This window comes from Semicossyphus pulcher, unplaced genomic scaffold, assembly GCF_022749685.1.
Source record: "Semicossyphus pulcher isolate SPU_LCO1_2020_fin unplaced genomic scaffold, fSemPul1.0.p SCAF_8, whole genome shotgun sequence".
Classification (NCBI taxonomy): domain Eukaryota; kingdom Metazoa; phylum Chordata; class Actinopteri; order Labriformes; family Labridae; genus Semicossyphus; species Semicossyphus pulcher.
This window is the reverse complement of record NW_027211759.1, coordinates 6,634,815-6,648,398: the sequence shown is the minus strand read 5'-3', so window position 1 is coordinate 6,648,398 and position 13,584 is coordinate 6,634,815. Positions and strand designations below refer to the sequence as shown.

At 41.5% G+C, this 13,584-nt stretch overlaps 1 protein-coding gene across 2 annotated transcripts in view; it reads right to left on the bottom strand.

Annotated features, from left to right (window-relative positions):
• LOC138612503 (suppressor of tumorigenicity 7 protein homolog) overlaps positions 1-12,950 on the bottom strand; it is a 61,975-nt gene extending 49,025 nt beyond the window's left edge. The window contains exon 1 of one of the 2 annotated variants that reach the window (XM_069685803.1): positions 12,863-12,950. The gene's annotated coding sequence lies outside the window, so the exon portion shown is untranslated. The remainder of the gene's footprint in view (positions 1-12,862) is intronic. The other variant, XM_069685806.1, reaches the window with a different exon arrangement.
• Positions 12,951-13,584: the final 634 nt, after the last annotated feature.

Here is a 13,584-nt window from a genome sequence, read left to right as displayed (position 1 = left end):
AATAGATTTGTTTACTATAGCTTGACTAATACACACATTTAGGAGCATCCAAATCTGTTCAGGTCCTGAAATCTAAATGATTTCAGCTCCTCTGCCTCTCTCAGGGTGCGTGGATACCCTGATGTGCTTGTTATGAACTTGCCGCAAATGATGCGTCCCATTACTGATGCATACAGTAAAACTTTAATGACGACTGGAATGTAGTAAAGTGCACGCACGACCCAGTAACTGAGTGTGCAGCAGCCGTACAGTGGTGAGTCTGTATAACGGCCTGCTAACCCAAATAGATGGGAGGTCAGCCGGACGTCCTTGTGGCCCCCACTGTGAATGGGGTGAAGCTAGCTAGCATGTGGATTAGCTCAGCCTCTGAATAGAGGAGCGTGCTCTGACGGGGGGCTTCTGTTCTTTTGTGTCTCATACCCCAGTCGCCCTCCTCCTCCTCCTCCTCCTCCTTCTCTCCTACCAACGTCTTTGTCCTTTAAGCACCAGAAAGAGACCCCTTCTCCACCTCAGATACACTGCAAAAAATGTTTATCTTACGACATTTAAAAAAACATATAAAATAGGGATGTCCCCGTCATGTTTTTGTCCACAAACCCACACTTAATTCTTGAGTATTGGTTACCTGCTGATCTATTAAATGTTGATTATTTCTGACACATTGAAATAACAGCTGTAGACTTCTTAATCTGACAAATCAAGTCTTTACAAGTTACTTGATCTGAATACTGAAGGTCAGGGTTTTTAAACTAATTACATTTTAAATCTAAGCTTTAATTATCGATGTGATATGAATTCAGGATAATCTGGCACCAAATCCTGAAACTGATTTGACAATTGGCTAGAGAGACGACATATGCTGCTACATCCTGGTACATGCTAGCACCGTCTTCTCTGCACGCAGAAGAACTCAGCTTTCTCAGCTAATATAGCACGTAATGAGGAATTGATTGCTTCAGTTAACTACATCTACCGTCAACAGTGATGCGAATCTACACACAGTTTTGGGGAAATTCCCTTTACGATTATCAGGGCTTAAAATTAAAACCATCCATCTGAATGTTTTATCAAAGAAAAAGGGACACATCTGTGTATTTTGCAAACTCGGATGTCTCTCCATCACAGTTCAACAAAACATAACTTCCCACATTTTCAACTTCGCTCACCTCGTAAAAAAGCAGACAGCAGAGAGGTTGCACTGCTGCAACATCAACAAGCTGAAGTGGACAGAACACAATAGAGAACAGTAAAAAACGATGTGTTTTTGAGAGTTTATTTGAGCTGACATCCTTCATCACAACGGTTTGTAAAATCCAGCTAAACACCCACCTGGTTTTATTATTACTAGCAACTGGATAAATACACTTATTCTGTCACTGTGTTTTTGTATCTGCCACTAAACTACCTGTCAAAGCAGCTTCTGCCAAAGCACCACATGCTCCACTGAGGAAACACATGCAGGGTCAACCTATTCTCAAATCACTTCATTTAATTCATAAATGTGAAGCCTGAACCAGCGCCCACACGACAGCACATTTTTTAAAAAGTCTTTAAAACTAATTTAGTAACTGAATAAAATAACTGGACATCTGAAAATGATCTTTTATGGGTTTTTCACATAAAATATCAATTTTATGTGGAGAAAAATTTGCCCAAATTGGAAAGAGCTAGTTCTTTTTTTATAGATGTTTTCAATGAGAGGGAAACTTTTTGTGCGCTGCTTTTGCGTTGCGGAGCGCCTCGCGTTTTTGAGGAAACGCTCCGAGCGTCTCGAGTTGAAAAAACTCAAAGCCGAAAAGCGCCCGACGTCATGGGCGTTTTTTCTCATTGTCTAATCGGATGAAAGAAGAGGCGGGCCTTCTGTCAGTTTACAATATAACAGTTAGGTTAATGACAGCTAATGATGCAGTGGTTGCCTTCACAACAGTTAAAAATAAAAGGTGCAGCAAGCTGCTCTTTTTTTAACCGTAGGCTTCAAAAAAAGTCAGTGCCGTGCACCTCGTTCTGTCTGATCAGGCTTTAAGATGCTTTTTGTATTTGTTGTGAAAGAAATTGTGAGATCTGCCATTAATGCTACCAAAGAATGAAAAGACAGAGTGAAGAGCCCCTCACTGTCACCTCCAGCCCCTCTCTCTTCAGTCAGTGTGTGTGAGTCACACACAAGCTATAGTTACACACTCCAATTCACTGGGCCCTGCTCTGACTGCCACTCTGATAATGAGGATGCAAACCCATTGCCACAACAGCGCTGACGCCCAGGTGAACAGGGGAGTTAATTGAGTCAGGCGCTGAGTAATGACAACAATGCTGTTGTTCAATGGATGCGTTATTTAAAACAGTGCCGCTCTGAGCTTCTCCTCAGTTCAACAGCATTCAGGGGCCGTTTATTTCTGAACAATGAACACCTCACCCGGCCCTCCCCCCCCTTTCCGTCACAAAGTACCCCCCCAAAAAAAGCATCTCCTCCTGGTTGCTAGGCAACTGAAAATAAGCGTGAGAGGAGTGTGGCCATCCTTCAGCAAGAGGAAAAAATACGAAGGATAAAAAAGAGGGAGGGAAGGACGGTCTATTAAAGGAGGCTGAGACTTGAGGTTGGCACAAGCGTGTTGATGAAGAGGTTAGGAGAGGAGCGAGCCGGAGAAGCAGAACATCACAAAGAAACAGTTAGCATTCATGTTAGGCTACTTTTAATCTGGGCTTCCCGGCCATGTGTGAAGTTGGCATCTAAAGTCAGTCTGAAACCAGGAAACATGTTAAAAACGATAACTATGATGTAAAGAATGCCAGTTTTAGTGAGCAGAAAAAAGCTGAGCACATAAACAGCAAACGTAGCCCTGTAATGCAGCATCTTCTGATTAAGACATGTGGTATTTGCAGATTTTGTTCAGGTTTTCGGAGCGTTCTTGTAAACAAGCATGCAGAATATGTTAGCAACACATACCCTCTTGTCTGTTTGCATTCTGCTCTGTGAGTTGTAAACAAACAAACCGTGCAGCAGTTTGCGGACTGAAGTGAATCACAGTTTGTGCAGCTGCATGTAAATGGGAATTTTGGTGGCATATTCACTCTCATTAGGAATGTTATTTTAGTTCAGTGGGCCTTTTTGCAATAAGGAGCAAAACCTGAATATTTTCTGGATGTAAATCTTGCGTTGCTGTAAGACTGTTGAGTCTCATGGGAAAGGCTAAATGTTGCCACACCGGTGACTTTAGGGATGCAGGAGTATTTTCCACTTTCCAGCTCTTCGTCATCTCCAGCAGTGACCAAGGTATTTCCAAAAGTGCAGCTGCAGGCTACCAGTTACCACGCTGCGCCTTCTACGAAGTGTTATTTTTCCTTCAGACACGGGCACGGGTGAAGAGAAAAACACAGAGAGAATCATGCATCCTGCTCCTGATTTCCATGACTGAAATTGAAAGCTCATTTCAATCAATTTGGAATTTGGAATCAAGACAAGCCCCCTTCTCCATCCACCATTGTGTCTCCAGCCTCTTTCAACAATCCCCCCTGCTTAATAGATGTAAGGAAAGGGCCAGCTTCTCAAACCCAAGCAGGTTTCCCTCCAACCTTTCTGTTCAACTTGACCAAACCTCCCAGCCAAAGCCACACTTGCTGCTAGAGCTTAGATTCAGCATTTAACTGGTGGTCATTTCCTGTTGTGACGACAATGAATTTACAGCACTCAAAGCCAGCTGGTGTGAAAAATGGATTGTGCTCACCACATCCAACAGCATGCAGACAACAGCGGGGATTGGCAGGCTTTTGATAAGCGGACAATCATCCCCCCCTCCTGCTTCCCTTTCAGAGGAACCAGACTGTAGCACAAAAGGAAGGTCTGTGAGGCTTTGATTACCTCCGCTGGGTCACAATTCAAACGCAGCGGCATCACTCGGCTAACTGGATCAGGACGGCTGAAGCTACCGCTGCTGACACCAACTGGTCAAAACGAGGAACTGTTCTCGTTATCTGCAGCCACCCAGAGCCGCTATCATTAATCCACTCATGCATGAAACAATGGAATTAAATGAATTACAGCCTATTGATCTTATACAGAAACATTTAATTACACTTAACTGAATCAAACCTAAAGCAAAGACTATATTACCTTTAAAGAACGTGCTTCCACAGCCGCAGATTATATGACTGTTCCTTTGCTCTGACACTCAATGCAGCATCACTGAATGGCTCTAAAGACAGAACGCCACTGAAGTCAAAGCACACTGCTTGATCAGAGACGGGCAAAGGGCCGTCACTTTTTCTTCAGCTGTTTCTTTCAATAGTAGAACTAATCTGAAAAGCTGGATACAAGCTGAGCTCAGTCAGGGCAGATGACTCAGGAAGGACGGGTTCATTTCTTTTATATCGCTAAACACGTAATATCTCTTTTCTGCTGTGCCCTACTTCACTCTCACACGGATAAGGACGGGCTCAGACTGCAGGATTTCTTAAATCTTAACTGACTTCTCAATCGAGTTGCATCACGCATACGAGGAGAAACTTCACAGAATCTGTTGATCCTAAACATCCACACACTACAAGGTTTATAAATAAAGACACATCATGCCCTTCAGGATATTATTAAAGAGCAGCTCCAGTCATGTTATAAGACATAAAACACTCTGCTTGAAATAAATTGTGTCTGATATGTTGTTTCTCCAAAATGTTTAAAAATCTCCCCAAGGCATCTCCTCCTTCTCCCTCATTAAAAATACATGAATCTGCATAGGCCCCGCCCACAATGTGCTACGTTTCTCCTTTGTAAAATTACAGCCGGAAACAAAACACGTCTCTGCCGTCGTTTAGTGGCAACTTGTTGGAACTTAGCTAGCTTGAAATGTAGTATTTAGTAGTTGTAGCATTTGTAGTCAGCAGTGAGTTTGCAAACATCACGATGACGGTTACAGCTGGCTCGCGCATTGTCAAAGTGGTTGCCATAAGTTACACATAATGATATGCATAGCGTCGCCCCGTCCATTAACGGGATTGGCTCCTTAGGTTTGTGACGTCTCAAACCTGCCAATCTGAAAACGTGTTGTTCAGCCTGTCCTTGGTACACTGCAGTTTAAAAGCAGACAGGCCCAGCCATGGAGATGATGCTGATGTTGTCCCTGATATGTCTTGTAGCACATGAAGAACACCACATGGAGATGTTTACAAGGTTAAACACTTTTCACTTGAGGGGGTCGTTAAGATTAACGTGTTTCTCAGAGGGAGCAACATAACACCTCACATTATCTCACATGATCTCACATGATCACAGGCAGCAAACGTAAACAAACTGATGAACCGCAACAACCTTCTGTAGTTATGCTTTGCACTGCAGTAAAGAAAACTAAAGTAGATTAAGAAGATTGAGTAAAATAATGTTCACAAATAACTTCACACTCCACAGTTGTATTTCATGTTTTGTGAGCATGAATTTGTGAATGCGTAAAAAAAAATACGCCTCACAAATGAGTTTGTGACTGGTGTAGAGGTTTTACAGGTGTAGAAATATTCTGTGCTCACAGATAAGATTTGCAAATGTGTAAAAAGTTTTTGTAGCTTCAGAAACTATGTGTGTTTGTGTACTTACAATTTGTGCCACAATATTTTCAATTTAAAGATTTCACAAAGTCCGAATTACAGACACACAAATTTCCTCTCTGCATGTACAAACCTTGAAGTTACAAGTTACGCGCTGCGAGTTACAAGAGTGAATTTTGACCATTTCTTGACGCCTCAGCTAACCAGCCAATCTGCTCGCCTCCACGTTGTCCACTGACCATCCAATCAGAGGAAGCTAAACTGTCCAATCAAGGCGCAACTGATTCTAGCGTGTGCTCGGCGTAGCAGCTAAGAGCAAGAGCTAAGTTAGCCGTGTTGCTAGCAGCATTACTCGCTGACTGCGCGGTGTGGCGGCTCTGAGCACAGGGTCCATTAGTGGTCACTTTTTAGACTAACACAGGAGCTCAGACCAGGGAGTTCGGAGTTGTCAGGTCCGGGGCGGGTGGACACAACGGGGAATGTCGGTGGAGTTTGACGACAGGGAGTAACGTTAATGTTACAGTCGGCAGGATATTTACAGTGTAACATTTTTTTTCACTTCAGGTTATTTGACTCCATAATTTTTGACAGACCATTATTGTTTTCTAAAGCTGTAATAATGAAACCACTTCTATAAAGATCTTACTTCTCAATTTATAAGCTGCAACTTTCAGCACAGCTAGAGCTTCCGTCAACTCTTTTCTCTCCCAAGCATGACATTCAAGCATCTCTGACAATGTGCCAAATTTCACTTCATAATGACACCCAATCACACTGGGGAGTTTCCAGTACAACCAGTGTTTCCCTGCTGCCACTTAACAATTCCACTTCCACAAATTAGTCCAAAGGAAGGATTGTTCTCTACCCAGTGGGATACTTTCTGATATAATGCCCTTGGTTTATCGGACCATAACAAAAATCTGTTTAGTTCAGGGAAGCACGAACTGTTATGTTGGTGCTGAGTAACTGCTGTTGTGCTTCGTTTTGCAATATTAACAGCTGGACTTCCCCTTTTCCCTCCATATAATCCTCGGCCTGTCCCACAATGAACAACCTAGTGTACAAAGAAGAAAGACGACTCTTGAACCAAAAGAGATGTACTGATCTAATAAACAGACCAGTCATTAGAACGCAGTGTTTCTCAGGGTTGATAGCATAGAGCCTGACAAAATGCTTACCATGCTGGACAAGAAGTATAACAGACTTCTGTACATATGGGCATGACATTATACATTGTGACCACGAGGCAAAAAGTTAATTTCAATCAGCTACAGCACAGAAAACTCAAAGTCAAAGAAATAATCATGTAATATATCATAAGACTAATTCATCCTCATGAATGTGATGAAATGTAACAGAACACACAGGATGAGATCTTTTTGCAGACTGTGTCCGGTGTTACTCAGATTCCTGTTTATTTAATAATCTAGTTTGCATAGATTCAAATGTGTACAGGCAGTCAAATCAGGAGAGTCTCAAGTTCATTTAAATAAAAGCCACTGGACGTGCCATTCATCAAACTGTCTTGTTATGTAAAGTAGGAAGCCATGATGAGGAACTGAGGGTGTGGAAATAACAACCACCTGGCTGTGGCTGTGAGCCTTTTCTGTGAAATGTAACCAACCATTGCACAGACTTTACTCACTTCTTGCTACTGATGTTTTCTTTTCTATATTTAGTAGGTCTTGTTCTGCAGTAACATTCCTCTTTAGGTACAGAATAGCAGGTCCGGCTACTTGCCTAAAGTAACCACCAAATGATCAAAATCATTGTCCGAAGTTTCTGTGAAAGTTAAAGGAGCAATTCGCCCCTGCAAAAACTCACTGTCAGTCAAAGCTGGTGTTCTCTGTAATCGAGGAAGTGTAGTTTAGGAAGCTCCCTGGCCCAGGTTTTCCAGGGCCCATTAGAGAAGCTGATAACCTCCAAAGTCACAGAGCGAAATTGCATTTTTTTTTTCTCTATCATAATGGCATTAGCTCCCCATGATAGCATGATTGGACTGAGGTTGAAAATCAGCAAGAGGGCTCTTTAAATGTAACACTTAGACTGCTGGCGAATTTAGAAGAAAGTCTTCATCTGTGCTTAAATAATAAACGTGTTAATACTGCATTTATTTTTATCAACCTCAACATCCGGCAGACAAAGGGGCGACTTTCTTGCACTGCAGCGAAGACAAAAATATTCTGCACACAAAGAGGGGAGGTTTGGCGTCACGCTTAGAGAAGCACCGTACAGCTGTTACTACTAATAAAAGGTCGTAAGGATAGTTAACAATGTTTTTTTACCCAACACAAATAACTTATCAATAGTTATCTATATTTAAAATATTTAAACTGTCTCTCAGTTTGTGGGGCGGGTAAGTAAACAGATGTGGAACTCAAAGCACAAACTTTTCTTCTTTGTAAGAAATTGAACAAAAAAATATGAAGCCCTTGTTGACTGCATTGTGGCCACAGTTGATGTGAGGTGTATTAAAGCTAAAGAAAATCTTCTACCCTCGTCTGTCTCCATTTACTTAAAAACCAACACATTCAGATGACACTGAATATCAGGCATCTTCCTCTTCCTGCACAATCCACATCCCAACTTTGTCCAAGCTTTAAAAAGTTATTTAAAGTTTCAAAGTCTCTAAGCGTCTCCTTATCTTCCCCTCATCCTTCACGGCTGCTTTAGATTAAGCGCTGAGAATCCATATTGGATTGTGGCTTTTACCTGGATTTACCTCGGCACTGAACCTCACCAGCAGAGTTTTTTGACATGTTGATGCCGACGTAGCAGCATTGACCTCTCCCTCACTTGGCCATGGCCCCGAGTGGCACGGCAGGGTCAGGTATTAGAGAGCCAGCTGTGACGGCTTTCAGACTGTTTAGCTTGATTTACCACTTCGGGGGCTTCGAGGTGCAAAAGTCTGAAAGGATGATCCAGGCTTTCTGCTGTTAATGTTCTAAATGGGTACAGCTGATTGAACGCAGGCACAAAGTAGACGAAAAGCAGACTTTGATTGTGGACTTTCCTCGTGGCAGGGCAGAGCAGGCCGCCCTCGCTTAGGTAGGGCAAACATTTCTGGCTGAGATCACATTACCAAAGCATTGCACAGGTTCTAAATTAAGGTCCCTGACCGGTCTGATCTGGCTTTGTGGTGAATGTGTGCCATGTCTATGTGTGTGACATCATTCAGCAAACTCACAGGCTTTCTTTAACTAAACCCAGACGTTTGTTCTGCACCTTGATTATGGATTATAATAACACGTAGGTTTAGGCTTTCCCCTTTGCAAGTCGACAAGTCACAACATCAGTTGAGAGGACCCCATGATGACTCGCAGTTTGACAGCCGCGTTTCTGCAGTCCTGAGTTTTAAAACCATGTCAGTGTTAACGGAGGGAAGCAGGAGCAGAAAGCACGGCAGACTTTAAACTTAAGAAACTTCAAAAGACCCTTAATTCGTCGTTCATTAGGGTTTACAGGTAGTAAAACAAAAAGGACCAGATGATTAAAGTTGGTTAAAAAAACTTTATCGGGAAGCGAGTTATCGGCCGAAGTACTGGTAACCCTAGCACAGCTCAATTCTTGGATTTCTTATCTCTGATTAAAAAAATCCTTTAACTGGTGATGAAATTCTGTATTATTATAGTGTTTTAAGTGATGTATTGAAATGTTTGTCCTTCAGCACAGGGACATGTCAAAAACAAAGATGATTCCTTGTTTCCAGAGCTGCAGAACTATCTCGTTCGTAAGTATAAAGCCTTCACGGCTCCATTCAAGGCTGAAAATGTTTTTCTTTATGCGTCGAAAAAAGTCTGCAGGGGAAAAAAAATCCTGTCTTCAAAGAGATTTTATTTCTGAAGAATGATTTAATTCTCTTGGGGAATAAGAAGCCTGGGATAAATGCCCTGCAGAATCGGAACCCAGACATCAGTTATCATCAGTGCACTTCAAGGAACAGCCTGCCAGCACTATCCACAGAAACATAAAGACACATCATATGCCGTTTTTCAACTTTAGCAACGCTCCGATGGTCACTCAAGGCTACTAGCAGCTGATGTAGAACTGAATAATGGTCGGTTCATCTCTTTTATGCTCTGACCTGTTGAGTGTTATGGTTGTACATCATACTATAATGCTTGGTTGTTCCATAGTCAAGGACCGATCATTTTCAGTAACTGTGCTGCAAAGAGCATATTTCTGAGTTAAGCAATCTACACGATGGTGTGGGAATGGAGTCTGGCTTCTTCAAAGTCAACTTAAAGAAAGCTTAAAGAAAGCTTGTCCAGCTCTGCTCTGGTGTCTGACTGTCAGTGAAGTTAAACTTGTCTGATATGGCAGATATTGGAGCCTAGTGCGGCCCTGAACAGAAGCCCTTATAGCTATCTATCTAACCCTGTGATCTTCAGTTTTCTGTCGTAGCTTATCTCATTTTTTTGTTGAGCCACCGCTAAGCAATGACGCACACGCACGCACACCATAATGCAATTCATTACAGTCACAAGACATGCTGCATTTTGAGAAAGAGACACGGCGCTCACGCTGTCGCTCTCACTTTGTTATCGCTAAGGCAACTGGTCTTTCCACACAAGCTCACAGACGCACTCTGCTGAACAAAGTTGTAAATTTGGTTAGCTTATAAACTGATAAGTGCAGCATCTACACAGGAGATTTAACATGAAAGAGAAGGTCGAGTCCTGCAACTCACACTGTGGCGTGTAGGTCTTGATGTCATCGCAGATATGAGAATAGATGCATTTTAATCTCTTGGTTAAATCTGAGGAGACGACTAAATGTGTTTTAACCCTTTAATATCAGGTCGGTCACAGATCCAGTTCAGATAACGCATGATGACCTATTCAGACATGTAGGTATGTAGCATCTATCAGGCTGTTTGGTTGATATCTATCTTTTGGTGACGTAGCCAATCTATGTAACAAAATAATAAATAAACTCAAGATCATCATAACTTGATTTTTGATATAAGGGTTGGGAGAAGAGGCAAAAATCATGATTAAAATGTATTTAATGACGCTGCCTATATGAAGAAATACCTGATCATGATGGAAGCCTGAAGAAATCAAAGGCTCCATTTAACATGTGCATTTTTGAGGCGATATCTTTTATTAAAGCTCCTGTGAGGAGTTTTTCACTGGTTATGAAACAGACTGAAATTAATTCTGATGACTCAATATGAGCTACAAAAGCAAAACAGACCGTCAACGATAAGATTGATTATTTTTATATAGTTATATCAAACGAAGCGATTAACTGCACGCTGCCTTTGTTTACATTTTCCAGGGCAAACATTTAAAGGGAGTGATACATGACTGTTAAAGAAAGCAGGATGAGATTTTTTTCATTAAAAACACCACTTAAGCATGTATAGGACAAAATCAGCAGAGATACGAGGTATGGCTTTGTCCACAGGGGGCGCCAAAATCAACACAAACCGAAAGTTCCTCACAGGAGCTTTAAGTAAAGATATTTAATCGTCAAAAGAACTGAATAAAACACTTACAGGACTTCATGAGGGACTTGGAGTCTAACTGCCACAAACTATTTCAGCTCTTTTTTAATAATTTTACGAAGAAACGCACACAATATGTTGGCTGTAAGTAAAGGACACAACATGTCTCATTTAATTCCCCAAGGGGGATCTGGTTCTCTCCTGCTGTTATTAAAGCGTTTGCCTTCAACAAGAACAGGCAAGTTATCTGGGGGGAACCCATAAGTCATCCAATCAGGAGACAAGTTGAGAGAAAGTGGCTGGTGTAATAAAGTTCTGACTTCAGGGAGATTCCCAGTTTACAGATCAAGTGGTCATTGTAAAAGGGAACTAAAAACAATCGGTCCTATATACTGGTGTTAAGCAAGAGGAAGTGATTCTAACACCTAGCTTTCAGTTAAGAGTCTGTAACATAGAGGTCAGCCTGTGCAAAGTTGGTTTTGCATTGTATCCAACTTTCCATTATGAAGTAACCTGCAATAATATTTGCAGCAGAGATCCTTGCCTGCATGCCATTTGTCAAAACTGATAAAGGAGGTCTTGCTAAAACTATACACATGGTAAAAATCTTTATTTAACTTCAACAATGTGGTGGCATTGGAAAAAAAAATACAATACATCCAATAATGTGTGTTGGTCCTTCCTAGTCTACAATCACACTTCACATCTCAGAAGTGCAAACATGTGGCATACCAGCCGGAGTAAAGGGTTCATTTGGATATGAAAATGTTGATGTACATAGTGTGAACATTTACATAATGACTCGGCAGCCGATGACCACAAAATAAAAGCTTCTACGTGTTAAAATAACTAACATGTATGTGTTTGACAGGACTTTCAGAGCTACATGTGAACATAATATGTGAATTTGTTTGTTAAAAACCTACTTACAATAGATGATCTTTGCAAGTAGTAAGTAAGTACTGTTTCTAAAGTTGGATGACACATTTTTATAACCCTATAAAGCAATATATTTGATCAAAACATTCGCATATCACTGACTTCACAACTTTCCAGGCTGTACTTTTTGATTCCATACCCTCTCAAGTTAATCTGCTATTTAATAATGAATTAACCTTTAAACGCCCATGCTTTTGCTTTGCTCAGTTCCAAAACACACATACACTACTCTTAAGTCTCTTTAACCAGCCTAAGTGAGCCTGAAGGCTCTCCTGCCCTCTCCAGTTGCAGCCAGCTGGCTTTCTGAAAGAGCACATTCTTCCATCTGCTGCTGAGCACACAGTCACAGGAGACTCATCACTGGCTGCTGTGCGCGCAGGGAGACACATAATGCCAACTGGACCACTGAGCCGATATTGAAAGCCCAGCAGAGGTAAACACTTCAAGTCCACAAGGCTAACAAGCATTGGGGGACTAGGAATCCAAGTCTGGACTTACTTTTACAATCACTAAGTATGCTCCAAGTACATCACTTACAGAGGGGATCTCCCTCCCTTAGAAATGCTTGGCACACAGACAGCATGTTGTAGTAACACCGGGACATGACTGACATGGTAAACTCTTGAGATATTGATGGAGACCATTAAAACAGCACAGCGCTATCCTCTCTTGAGTTGGCTTACCGTGCACGGCAAAGGAAACTAATCACCTGGCAGCTCGGAACATCCTATCGATGCTCTACTGTGCATTTAAAATTAGCCACGCACGATTCCAAGCATGAGCATTTCCATTTAAACTTGGCTAAGTGTTAGCCACTCTCCCCGCTAGCTAACTGCTAACTTGCTAACGTTTGCAAAACATACAAACTTTCTGAAAGTGGTCGCACTGTGAATGGCAGTGTGGGGGGAAATCATTAAAGCGACGTGTGTGTGTGTGAGAGCTTACCTCAGTTTGTGAATGTGCGAAAGCCAGTTAAATCCTTATTCGTAGCTAGCATTTCTTCCACCAGCAGTCTAACATGTGTCTAGTATCCTCCAGCAGCAGCAGCAGCAGCAGCAACGGACTGTGTGTAGACGTGTCTACAAACTGGGCAGGCTGGCTAACGTTAGCTAACAGTTACCAGTTAGCCACCGGCTCGCTAACCTGGACAGTTAGCTCTTGGCGCCTCAAGATGTCGCTGTCACTGATTTACTTGTCTCTCAAAGTAAGTTCAACCACTCCAAATGGATCATATAATAGTCTATCATCATTTTAAGACATATTTAAAAATGGAAAAATACATAAATGACACTTGTCCTACTGCGCAGGCGTTGTTTTCTGTACACCAGGTGCACCACATTTACTAAGTAACACCTGTCAAACTGCAACACCTCTGATTATCTTGTCACATTCTTTTACAGATTTAGTACTTAAAAATATTCCCCGAGATTTTTAGCTGTCCTTGTATCAGAGAATGAAAGAGAACAATAGAAAAGAAGAGACCAATGTGACGATAAAAGGACCAGCAAGCCAGAAACTCTCACAATATAATTAGTATCTGAAAATGACTTTTTATCTTGATATAATAATTAAGTTTCTCAAAATAATGAGTTATATTTCAAAATGAGTATGTGAGAATATCTCAAAGTAATAATAGAGTATCAAAATAATGATTTAGTAACTAATTA